This window comes from Herpailurus yagouaroundi, unplaced genomic scaffold, assembly GCF_014898765.1.
Source record: "Herpailurus yagouaroundi ecotype Mexico unplaced genomic scaffold, PumYag 197, whole genome shotgun sequence".
In the NCBI taxonomy this organism is placed as follows: Eukaryota; Metazoa; Chordata; class Mammalia; order Carnivora; family Felidae; genus Herpailurus; species Herpailurus yagouaroundi.
Window position 1 is genome coordinate 13,191,361 of NW_024412428.1, and position 10,666 is coordinate 13,202,026.

A 10,666-nucleotide genomic window follows, 5' to 3' on the forward strand; every position below is an offset into this window, starting at 1 on the left:
TAGCTCTGTTTAAAAAAGCAAATCACTCCAAATGCTGTGTAGAAAAGAGACTAAATGAATTGGATTATTACCTAACTATACACAAAAATCAATTACAGATGCACTGAAATCCTAAATATGAAAGACGAACTTTAACTCTTTTAGAATAAATTATGAGAATATAATTATGATCTTAAGATACAGTAAAATTTCTGAAACTAAGCACATCAAAAGAAAGAAACAGGACAGAGGGAGACAGACAGAAGGAAAGAGGTGTGTGTGGAGGGGGTGGGAGTGTGGGGGGGGGGAGTGAGAGAGAGAGAGAGAGAACCATAAAGGAAAAGATTGAAATGCTTGTCTACTTTAAAGTTTTAAACTTGTATTATCCAAGAGATTCCATAAACAAAGAGAAAAGACATGTCACAGCCTAGAACAATACATTTGCAATGAATACAATAATATACTGAATACATTAAGAATATCAATGTAATAAGAAAACCAACATAGTAAAAAAAAAAAATGGAGAAAAGCTTTAAATAGGTATTTCAAAGAAGACGACACCCAAAAAGCCAGTAAACATATAATGAAATACTCTCCCTCATTAGTAATCAGGGAAATGCATATTAAAACCATACTAAGATAACTTTTCACCCATCATATTAGCAAAAACCAAAAATCTGACATTATCAAGAGATGAGAGGAATGTAGTGAAAATTTGGAACCACCACTTTAGAGAGAATTTGACAATATGTTGTCAAGTTAAAGATGTGCATACACTATGACTCAGCATTTAACTCCTGTATATCCCAAAGAAACTCTTACAGGAATGTATAATGGAGACACAGAAAATAGTGTTCACTGCAACTTACAACAACCAAAAGTTGGAAAAACATAGTTGTGCATTAACAGGAGAATGGATGATTGAATTATAGTATACTTATATAGGGTATTAATATAGCAGTAAAAATTAACTGTGAGTGACATATGTCAACATAGATAAATTCTAAACAAATATCACTGTGCAAAAAGGGCAAATTACAAAAAAACAATGCATAAAGTTTAAAAAACAAAAAGGAGCACCGGGGTGGCTCAGTTGGTTAAGCGTCTGACTTCGGTCAGATCTCCAGTTCATGAGTTTGAGCACCGCGTCAGATTTTGTCCTGACAACTCAGAGCCTGGAGCCTGCTTCGGATTCTGGGTCTCCCTCTCCCTCTGCCTCTCCCTCACTCACACTTTCTCTCTCTCTCTCTCCCTCTCTCTCTCAAAAACAAATAAACATTAAAAATTTTGAAAAAATATAAAAAGTATACGAATATATAATATAAAATATAAAAGACAGACAGACATAAACAATAATGAATACTAAAATCAGGGCAGTGTCTGTATTTACTTTGGTTCTCACCCACCCACTGTCTCCCCACCCACCCAAGAGGTAGACATCAAATAGGGATTATATGGCAAGAAATGCTTTAAGGGAAATGGCTGTGAAGGATAAAGGGGAAGGAACAGGAGTAGGCAGGAAAACTTCACACCACGAGGCAGGGTTGACCCCCGTAAAAGGAGACAGGGAAGGACTGGGTGGGAAGAGCTCAGACTGCAGTAGCATTTAAGAAAGTTGTGGCCAGGAGCCAAGATGGCAGAACAGCATGGAAGTTTTTTATGTGTCTCGTGTCCATGAGATACAGCCAGACCAACACTAAACCATCCTACACACCTAGAAAACTGATTGGAGGATTAACAAAACAATCTGCACAACCTGGACCACAGAATTCAGCAGGTACGTGGTGCAGAGAGGTGAACTGGGGGAGAGAGAAGCCGCGGCAGGCAGGAAGCCGCCTTTGCAGGCAGAGAGAAAACGGAGACTGGGACAGGGAAGAATACGGGAAAAGCACCCCTCCCCAAAAGCAGCTGGAGAGAAAGTGGAAAATTGGAAACAGCCGCAGGGACTAAACTAAAAAGGGAGAAAGGAGAAAGGAGAGGGTTTAAATTCCATTAAGACTGTAAACCAGGGGAGCGCAAAGGCTGCAACTCCGCAGCTCATACCTGGCAGTGCTCTGGTGGGAAGGGCGAATCCCCAGGAACAGAGTGGGGTCCGGGAGGTTCTCAGGCCACACCGGGAAAAGCAGTTCCATTGCTGGAAGGCAGAGAGTGTTGAGGCCCCCTGGTCGCAGCAGACCCCATAAGGCGGCCACATTCGCTGGTGCTGGAACAAGGTCGTTGAGGGTGAAGCCTGGTGCCCATAATCCCTGAAACACTGCTGCTACACTGTCTCGCGAACTTTTGCTGGGGCGGGCTGGCACCTGGCAGCAGTCTCGGGGCACCGGCAGCAGCAGGTTCCAGCGGGAATTCCTGGGTACATTCGGCCATTGCTCAGTGAGCCCTCCTGCAGAGGGGCGGGAACAGGTCAAAGCCGCAGTCCTTCAGAAGTAAGGGGCAGGGGAAAACAGCCACATCTGAGACAAAACTCGGGAGAGAGGTACTGCCTGGGGCTTGGTCACGGACAGTGAGGAAACAGGGAGTGGACGAAAGCTGAAGACAGAGGACGGGTGCGCGATTGCTGATCCAGGAGAACAGACTGTGTAGATGGGTGAAGCCATTTTTACCACTCCCACGCATGCGCATACGCACCTACCAGCTCCGCAACAATCCACGCCAGTAGGCTAGCAGCGCCGTCCAGTGGAGAAAGGAGCCGTTACACTGAGCCCTGCCCAACTGGGCCAACCTCCCTCTTCAAGAACACAAGTCTCACTGCCTGCTTAATTTATGGACTATAAAGCGCTACACAGTCTGACTTCTAGGGGAAAACGAAGTAATTTCAGTCACATTTCAATTTGTTAGCAGGTCCAGCTATTCAATTTTCTTTCTTTCTTTTTTTTTCTTTCACACTATTTTTTTTCTTGAATACAGAAAGAAAAATTCATCTTTATTTTCAATTTTTATTAAAAATATTTTTTCTTTAATTTTTTTACTATACTTTTTATTTTTGTTTAAATTTTTTCAAATTGTCACTTCATCATTCTATTTTAGTCTACTTCAGTGTATTCACCTTTTCAAATTTTCAAATAATTTCCTTATTTTCTTTTTTTTCTTTTTTGTTTCTTTTCTTTTTCTTGAACACAGAAAGTGAAAAACTTCATTTTTAGTTTCAATTTCTATTAAAAATATTTTTCTTTAATTTTTTTTACTATATTTCTTGCTTTCATGTAAATTTTTTCAAATTCTATTTTACTTCCATCATTTTATTTTAGTCTACTAGAATGTATTCACTTTTTCAAATTTTCCAACGACTAATTTTTTTCTTTTTTCTCTTTTTTGTTTCTTTTCTTTTTCTTGAATAGAGAAAGAGAAAAAAATTCATTTTTATTTTTAATTTTTATTAAAAATGTCTTTCTTTTTTTCCTACTATATTCTTTACTTTTGTGTAAATTTTTTCAAACTCTATTTTACTCCCATCATCTCATTTTAGTCTACTTCAGTGTATTCATTTTTTCAAATTTTCAAATGATTTCCTCCCCCCCCTCTTTTTTCTCTAATCTGTCAAACCACTTTCAACACCCAGACCAAAACACACCTAGGATCTAGCATCATTTATTAGATTTTGTGTGTGTGTGTTTGTGTTTAATTTTTTAATTTTAATATTGTTTTAATTTCAATTTTTCTACCTCATTAATTCCTTTTCTCCCTTCAAAATGACAAAACGAAGGAATTCACCCCAAAAGAAATAGCACAAAGAAACGACAGCCAGGGGTTTAACCAACACAGACACAAGCAAAATGTCTGAACCAGAATTTAGAATCACGATAATAAGAATACTAGCTGGAGTTGAAAATAGATTAGAATTCCTTTCTGCAGAGATAAAAGAGGTAAAAAATAGAATGAAATTAAAAATGCTACAACGGAGCTGCAATCACGGATGGATGCAGCAGCAGCAAGGATGGGTGAGGCAGAACAGAGAATCAGTGATATAAAGGACAAACTTATAGAGAATAATGAAGCAGAAAAAAAGAGGGAGATGAAGGGAGACCACGATTTAAGAATTAGAGGAATCACTGACTCATTAAAAAGGAACAACATCAGAATCATAGGGGTCCCAGAAGAGGAAGAGAGAGAAATAGGGGTAGAAGGGTTATGTGAGCAAATCATAGCAGAAAACTTTCCTAACCTGGGGAAAGACACAGACATCCAAAATCCAGGAATTTTGGACCCCCACAGAGAACCCCCATTAGATTCAACAAAAACCAGCCATCAACAAGGCATATCATAGTCAAATTCACAAAATACTCAGGCAAGGAGAGAATCATGAAAGCAGAAAGGGAAAAAAGTCCCTAAACTACAAGGTAAGACAGATCAGGTTTGCAGTAGACCTATCCACAGAAACCTGGAAGGCCAGAAAGGAGTGGCAGGATATATTTAATGTGCTGAATCAGAAAAATATGCAGCCAAGAGTTCTTTATCCAGCAAGGCTGTAATTCAAAATAGCGGGGAAGATTAAAAGTTTCCCAGACAAACAAAAATTAAAGGAGTTTGTGACCACTAAACCTGCCCTGCAAGAAATTTTAAGGGGTAATCTCTGAGGGGAGAAAAAAAGAAAAAAAAAAATATATATATATAACAAAAACAACAAAGATTAGAAAGGACCAGAGAACACCACCAGAAACTCCAACTCTACAAGCATCATAATGGCAATAAATTCATATCTTTCAGTACTCACTCTAAACATTAATGGACTCAATGCTCCAATCAAAAGACATAGGGTGTTTACAAGAGACCCACTTTAGACCTGACCACCTTCAGATTGAAAATAAACGCATGGAGGGGCGCCTGGGTGGCGCAGTCGGTTAAGCGTCCGACTTCAGCCAGGTCACGATCTCGCGGTCCGTGAGTTCGAGCCCCGCGTCGGGCTCTGGGCTGATGTCTCAGAGCCTGGAGCCTGTTTCGGATTCTGTGTCTCCCTCTCTCTGCCCCTCCCCCGTTCATGCTCTGTCTCTCTCTGTCCCAAAAAAATAAATAAACGTTAAAAAAAATTTTTTTTAAAAAGAAAATAAACGCATGGAGAACCATCTATCATGCTAATGGTCAACAAAAGAAAGCCGGAGTAGCCATACTTACATCAGATGATCTAGACTTTAAAATAAAGACTGTATCAAGAGATGCAGAAGGGCATTATATCATAATCAAGGGGTCTATCCACCCAAAAAACCTAACAATTGTAAACATTTATGCACCAAATGTGGAGCACCCAAATATATAAATCAATTAATCAGAAACATAAGAAAGTCATCAATAGTAATACCATAATAGTAGGAGACTTCAAAACCCCACTCACAGCAATGCACAGATCATCTAATCAAAAAATCAACAAGAAAACAATGGCTTTGAATGACACACTGGACCAGTTGGACTTAACAGATATATTCAGAACATTTCATCCTAAAGCAGCAGAATATACATTCTTCTCCAGTGTACATGGAATGTTCTCCAGAATAAACCATATACTGGGACACAAATCAGCCCTAAGTAAGTACAAAAAGATTGAGATCACACTGTGCATATTTTCAGACCACAACGCTATGAAACTCGAAATCAACCACAAGAAAAAATTTGGAAAGGTAACAAATACTTGGAGACTGAAGTACATCCTACTAAAGAATAAATGGGCTAATCAAGAAGTTAAAGAGGAAATTAAAAAGTATATGGAAGTCAATGAAAATGATAACACCACAACCCAAAACCTCTGGGACATAGCAAAGGAAATCATAAGAGGAAAGTATATAGCAATCCAGGCCTTCCGAAAGAAGGAAGAAAGATCTCAGATACACAAACTAACCTTACGCCTTAAGGAGCTGGAAAAAGAATAGCAAATAAAACCCAAAACCAGCAGAAGACAGGAAATAGTAAAGATTAGAGCAGAAATTAATGCTATTGAAACAAACAAACAAAAAAACAGTAGAACAGATCAATGAAACCAGAAGCTGGTTCTTTGAAAGAATTAACAAAATTGATAAACCACTAGCCAGTTTGATCAAAAAGAAAAAGGAAAGGACCCAAATACACAAAATCAAGAATGAAAGAGGAGAGATCACAACAAACACAGCAGAAATAAAAACAATAATAAGAGAATATTACGAGCAATTATATGCCAATAAAATGGGCAATCTGGAAGAAATGGACAAATTTCTAGAAACATATACACTAACAAAACTGAAACAGGAAGAAATAGAAAATTTGAACAGACCCATAACCAGTAAGGAAATCGAATTAGTAACCAAAATCTGCCAAAAAACAAGAGTGCAGGGCCAGATGGCTTTCCAGAGGTATTCTACCAAACATTTAAGGAAGAGTTAACACCTATTCTCTTGAAGCTGTTCCAAAAAATAGAAATGGAGGGAAAACTTCCAAACTCTTTCAATGAAGCCAGCATTACCTTGATTCCAAAACCAGATAGAGACCCCACTAAAAAGGAGAACTATAGTCTAATTTCCCTGATGAACACAGATGCAAAAATCCTCAACAAGATATTAGCCAACCGGATCCAACAATACATTAAAAAAAATTATTCACCACGACCAAGCGGGATTTATACCTGGGATGCAGGGCTGGTTCAATATCTGCAAAACAATTAACGTGATTCATCACATCAATACAAGAAAGGACAAGAATCCTATGATCCTCTCAATAGATGCAGAGAAAGCATTTGACAAAATACAGCATCCTTTCTTGATAAAAAGCCTCAAGAAAGTAGGGATAGAAGGAGCATACCTCGAGATCATAAAAGCCATATATGAATGCCCCAATGCTAATACCATCCTCAATGGGGAAAAACTGAGAGCTTTCCCCCTAAGGTCAGGAACAAGACAGGGATGTCCACTCTCGCCACTGTTATTCAACATAGTATTGGAAGTCTTAACCTCAGCAATCAGACAACACAAAGAAATAAAAGGCATCCAAATTGGCCAGGAGGAGGTCAAACTTTCACTCTTTGCAGATGACATGATACTCTAAATGGAAAACCCAAAAGATTCCACGAAAAAACTGCTAGAATTGATTCATGAATTCAGCAAGGTTGCAGGATATAAAATCAACACACAGAAATCGGTTGCATTCCTATACACCAACAATGAAGCAACAGAAAGAGAAATCAAGGAATCGATCTCATTAACATTGCACCAAAACCCATAAAATACCAGGAATAAATCTAATCAAAGAGGTGAAAAATGTATACCCTCAAAACTGTAGAAAGCTTGTGAAAAAAATTGAAGAAGACACAAAAAAATGGAAAAAGATTCCATGCTCCTGGATAGGAAGAACAAATATTGTTAAAATGTCGATACTACCCAAAGCAATCTACATATTCAATGCAATCCCTATCAAAATAACACCAGCATTCTTCACAGATCTAGAACAAATAATCCTAAAATTTATATGGAACCAGAAAAAGACCCCAAATAGCCAAAGCAATCTTGAAAAAGAAAACCAAAGCAGGAGGCATCACAATCCTGGACTTCAAGCTATACCAGAAAGTTGTAATCATCAAGACAGTATGGTACTGACACTCAGATCAATGGAACAGAATAGAGAACTCAGAAATGGACCCACAAACGTATGGCCAACTAATCTTCAACAAAGCAGGAAAGAATATCCAATGGAATAAAGACAGTCTCTTCAGCAAGTGGTGCTGGGAAAACTGGACAACGACATGCAGAAGAATAAACCTGGACCGCTTTCTTACATCATACACAAAAATAAACTCAAAGTGGATGAAAGACCTAAATATAAGACAGGAAGCCTCCAAAATCCTCTAGGAGAAAGCAGGCAAAAACCTCTTTGATCTTCACCGCAGCAAATTCTTACTCACCATGTCTCTGGAGGCAAGGGAAACAAAAGCAAAAATGAACTACTGGGACATCATTAAATACAAAGATTCTGCACAGCGAAGGAAACAATCAGCAAAACTAAAAGGCAACCGACAGAATGGGGGAAGATATTTGCAAATGACATATCAGATAAAGGGTTAGTATCCAAAATCTACAAAGAACTTATCAAACTCAACACCCAAAAAACAAATAATCCAGTAAAGAAATGGGCAAAAGACATGAATAGACACTTCTCCAGAGAAGACATCCAGATGGCCAACCAACACATGAAAAAATGCTCAACATCACTCAGCATCAGGGATATACAACTCAAAACCACAATGAGACACCACCTTACACCTGTCAGAATGGCTAACATTAACAACTCAGACAACAACAGATGTTGATGAAGATGCAGAGAAAGAGGATCTCTTTTCCATTGTTGGTGGGAATGCAAGCTGGTGCAGCCACTCTGGAAAACAGTATGGAGGTTCCTCAAAAAACTAAAATAGAACTACCCTACGACCCAGCAATTGCACTACTAGGTATTTATCCAAGGGATACCGGTGTGCTGTTAAGAAGGGACACATGCACCGCCATGTTTATAGCAGCACTATCAACAATAGCCAAAGTATGGAAAGAGCCCCAATGTCCATCGATGGATGAATGGATAAAGAAGATGTGGTATACATATAGAATGGAGTATTACTTGGCAATAAAAAAGAATGAAATCTTGCCATTTGCAACTATGTGGCTGGAACTGGAGCGTATTATGCTAAGTGAAAGTAGTCAGTCAGAGAAAGACAAAAATCATATGACTTCACTCATACGAGGACTTTAAGAGACAAAACAGATGAACATAAGGGAAGGGAAACAAAAATAATATAAAAATAGGGAGGGGGACAAAACAGAAGAGACTCATAAATATGGAGAACAAACTGAGGGTTATGGGAGGGGTTGTGGGAGGGGGGGATGGGCTAAATGGGTAAGGGACACTAAGGAACCTACTCCTGAAATCATTGTTGCACTATATGCTAACTAATTTGGATGTAAATTAAAAAAATAAAAATAAAAAATAAAACAAGTTAAAAAAGAACAAAAAGAAAAAGAAAGATAATAATAAAAAAAAAAAAGAAAGTTGTGGCCAGGCCAATGGGGAGCCCTTAAGTCAGAGTCATCTACCAGAGAAATCCTGCATCACACACAAATGAGCCTGAACCTGTATTTCACTGTGCTTAGTCATTGCTGGGAGCAGCCTGGGAGAAGCAAATACAGTGAAAAGTTCAGACAGGATCATCTTGGACTGTCATCACAATGCTTTTGCAGCAGGGGACCTAGGTGGTCTAGTTTTCAAGGGTGCCATATTAGCTATCTCTGAGCTAGGGGATAAAGGAAGAGGATGGGATCCAGGAGAGATATAAAAGAACTCTAAATGTATTTATAATATTTTACTTCTGAAGCTGAGAAGTGGGGACATAGATGTTCACTTTGTTATTCTCTTTGTTTTGGGGTAGCGGTGGGAAAAATGAGAGGTTAATAAGTTGATACATTGGATTTAAACAAAGCTTTCCTGATATTTTGCTGTAATGTGGAACACAGCAGCAGGACTGAGGGATGAGAGAGATTATAGACTTCTTGATGCTCATCCAATTTATGGGGACATTTGACACGTGAGAAGGAGGGAAAAGTACGGGAGCAAAGCACTTAAATGCTGAGAGAGGATGGGTCCCATACACAGAAGAAAGGACCTGTCCCTCGATAGGAACAAGGTAAGTTTATTCACCCTTGAAAAAAGGCAAGCTGAACTTGTGGCAAAGATGTAGGAAGAATAGATTTTGTGGTGGGAAGATGAGGAAGTTCTCTAATGACTGCTTTTATCTTCTCAGTAAAAATCAGCTGACAGTAAGGCAGAGGAAAGTGGTTTTGGAGGTTTGAGGAGAGTGGAATTGCCAAGGAGTCCCAAGGGCTCACTTGAGGTTTGTGGTCAGAGATTCAAAACAAAAGCAGTTGGTCTGGTTGTGTGCTTTCTACCAGCCATAATCAGGTGCTTAGACTTAGGCTTGTAGTTGGCCCAGAGCATGGAAGGATTTAACCAAAGCAGGCTTTTGCCAGGCAAGTACAGTGAAGACAGTATAAGGTGGAGGGATTTGGGGGTACAGGGAAAGACAGTATTACAGTGATAGACTATGGGAAGTGAGCATACGGGTATTTTTTAACTCTTTTTCCTTTACCCTGTATTTTCTAAAAGCTGTAAATTAGAGCTAAAAGCTTGATAAATTTCAGTTTAGCATTTTTGACAAGATTATTTTGTAGGCAAGGCTGTGAATTTCATATTGCATCACATCAGGAGGCACATAATGCCCGGCCATCCCACTAGTTTTGATGCTAAGATCGATTCCCATGTGAACAATAAATAACCAGGGTAATACCCATCTCAAGCATGTAACTCTCTTAACTGTGTTTAAAAAAAAAAAAAAGAAGAAGAAGAAAGAAAAGACAGAAGAAAAGAAAAAAGTCCGGTGATCCAAAGTACGACGCAAACAAAAGTTTGGAGACCCACTGTTTCAGAAAGCTAGAGCATTTTTGATATTGAAGGACTCATAAGCCAGAGTGAGTTCTCTAGGCATTGTGATTAGAAGTACAGGACCCCAGTGTGAGGGAAATCGTGGAGAACAGAAGGAAGTTGTACCTCATTTTATGCCTTTCCTCATTCTAAGCCTGAAACTAAATGAGCCTACCTTCCAAATCTAAAGATTCTACCTCTTTGTGTTTTGTTTTGTTTTTTTTTTGTTTGTTTGTTTGTTTTTTTGTTTTTTTGTTTTTTTTTTTTTTTT

General features: G+C 38.7%; 1 long non-coding RNA gene across 1 annotated transcript; it reads right to left on the bottom strand.

Annotated features, from left to right (window-relative positions):
* Nucleotides 1-2,022: 2,022 nt before the first annotated feature.
* Nucleotides 2,023-3,057, bottom strand: LOC121012673 (uncharacterized). The gene is made up of 2 exons (XR_005782217.1): nucleotides 3,026-3,057; nucleotides 2,023-2,113 (listed from the first exon to the last, which is right to left on the bottom strand). It is a non-coding gene; the product is annotated as an uncharacterized LOC121012673 (long non-coding RNA).
* Nucleotides 3,058-10,666: the final 7,609 nt, after the last annotated feature.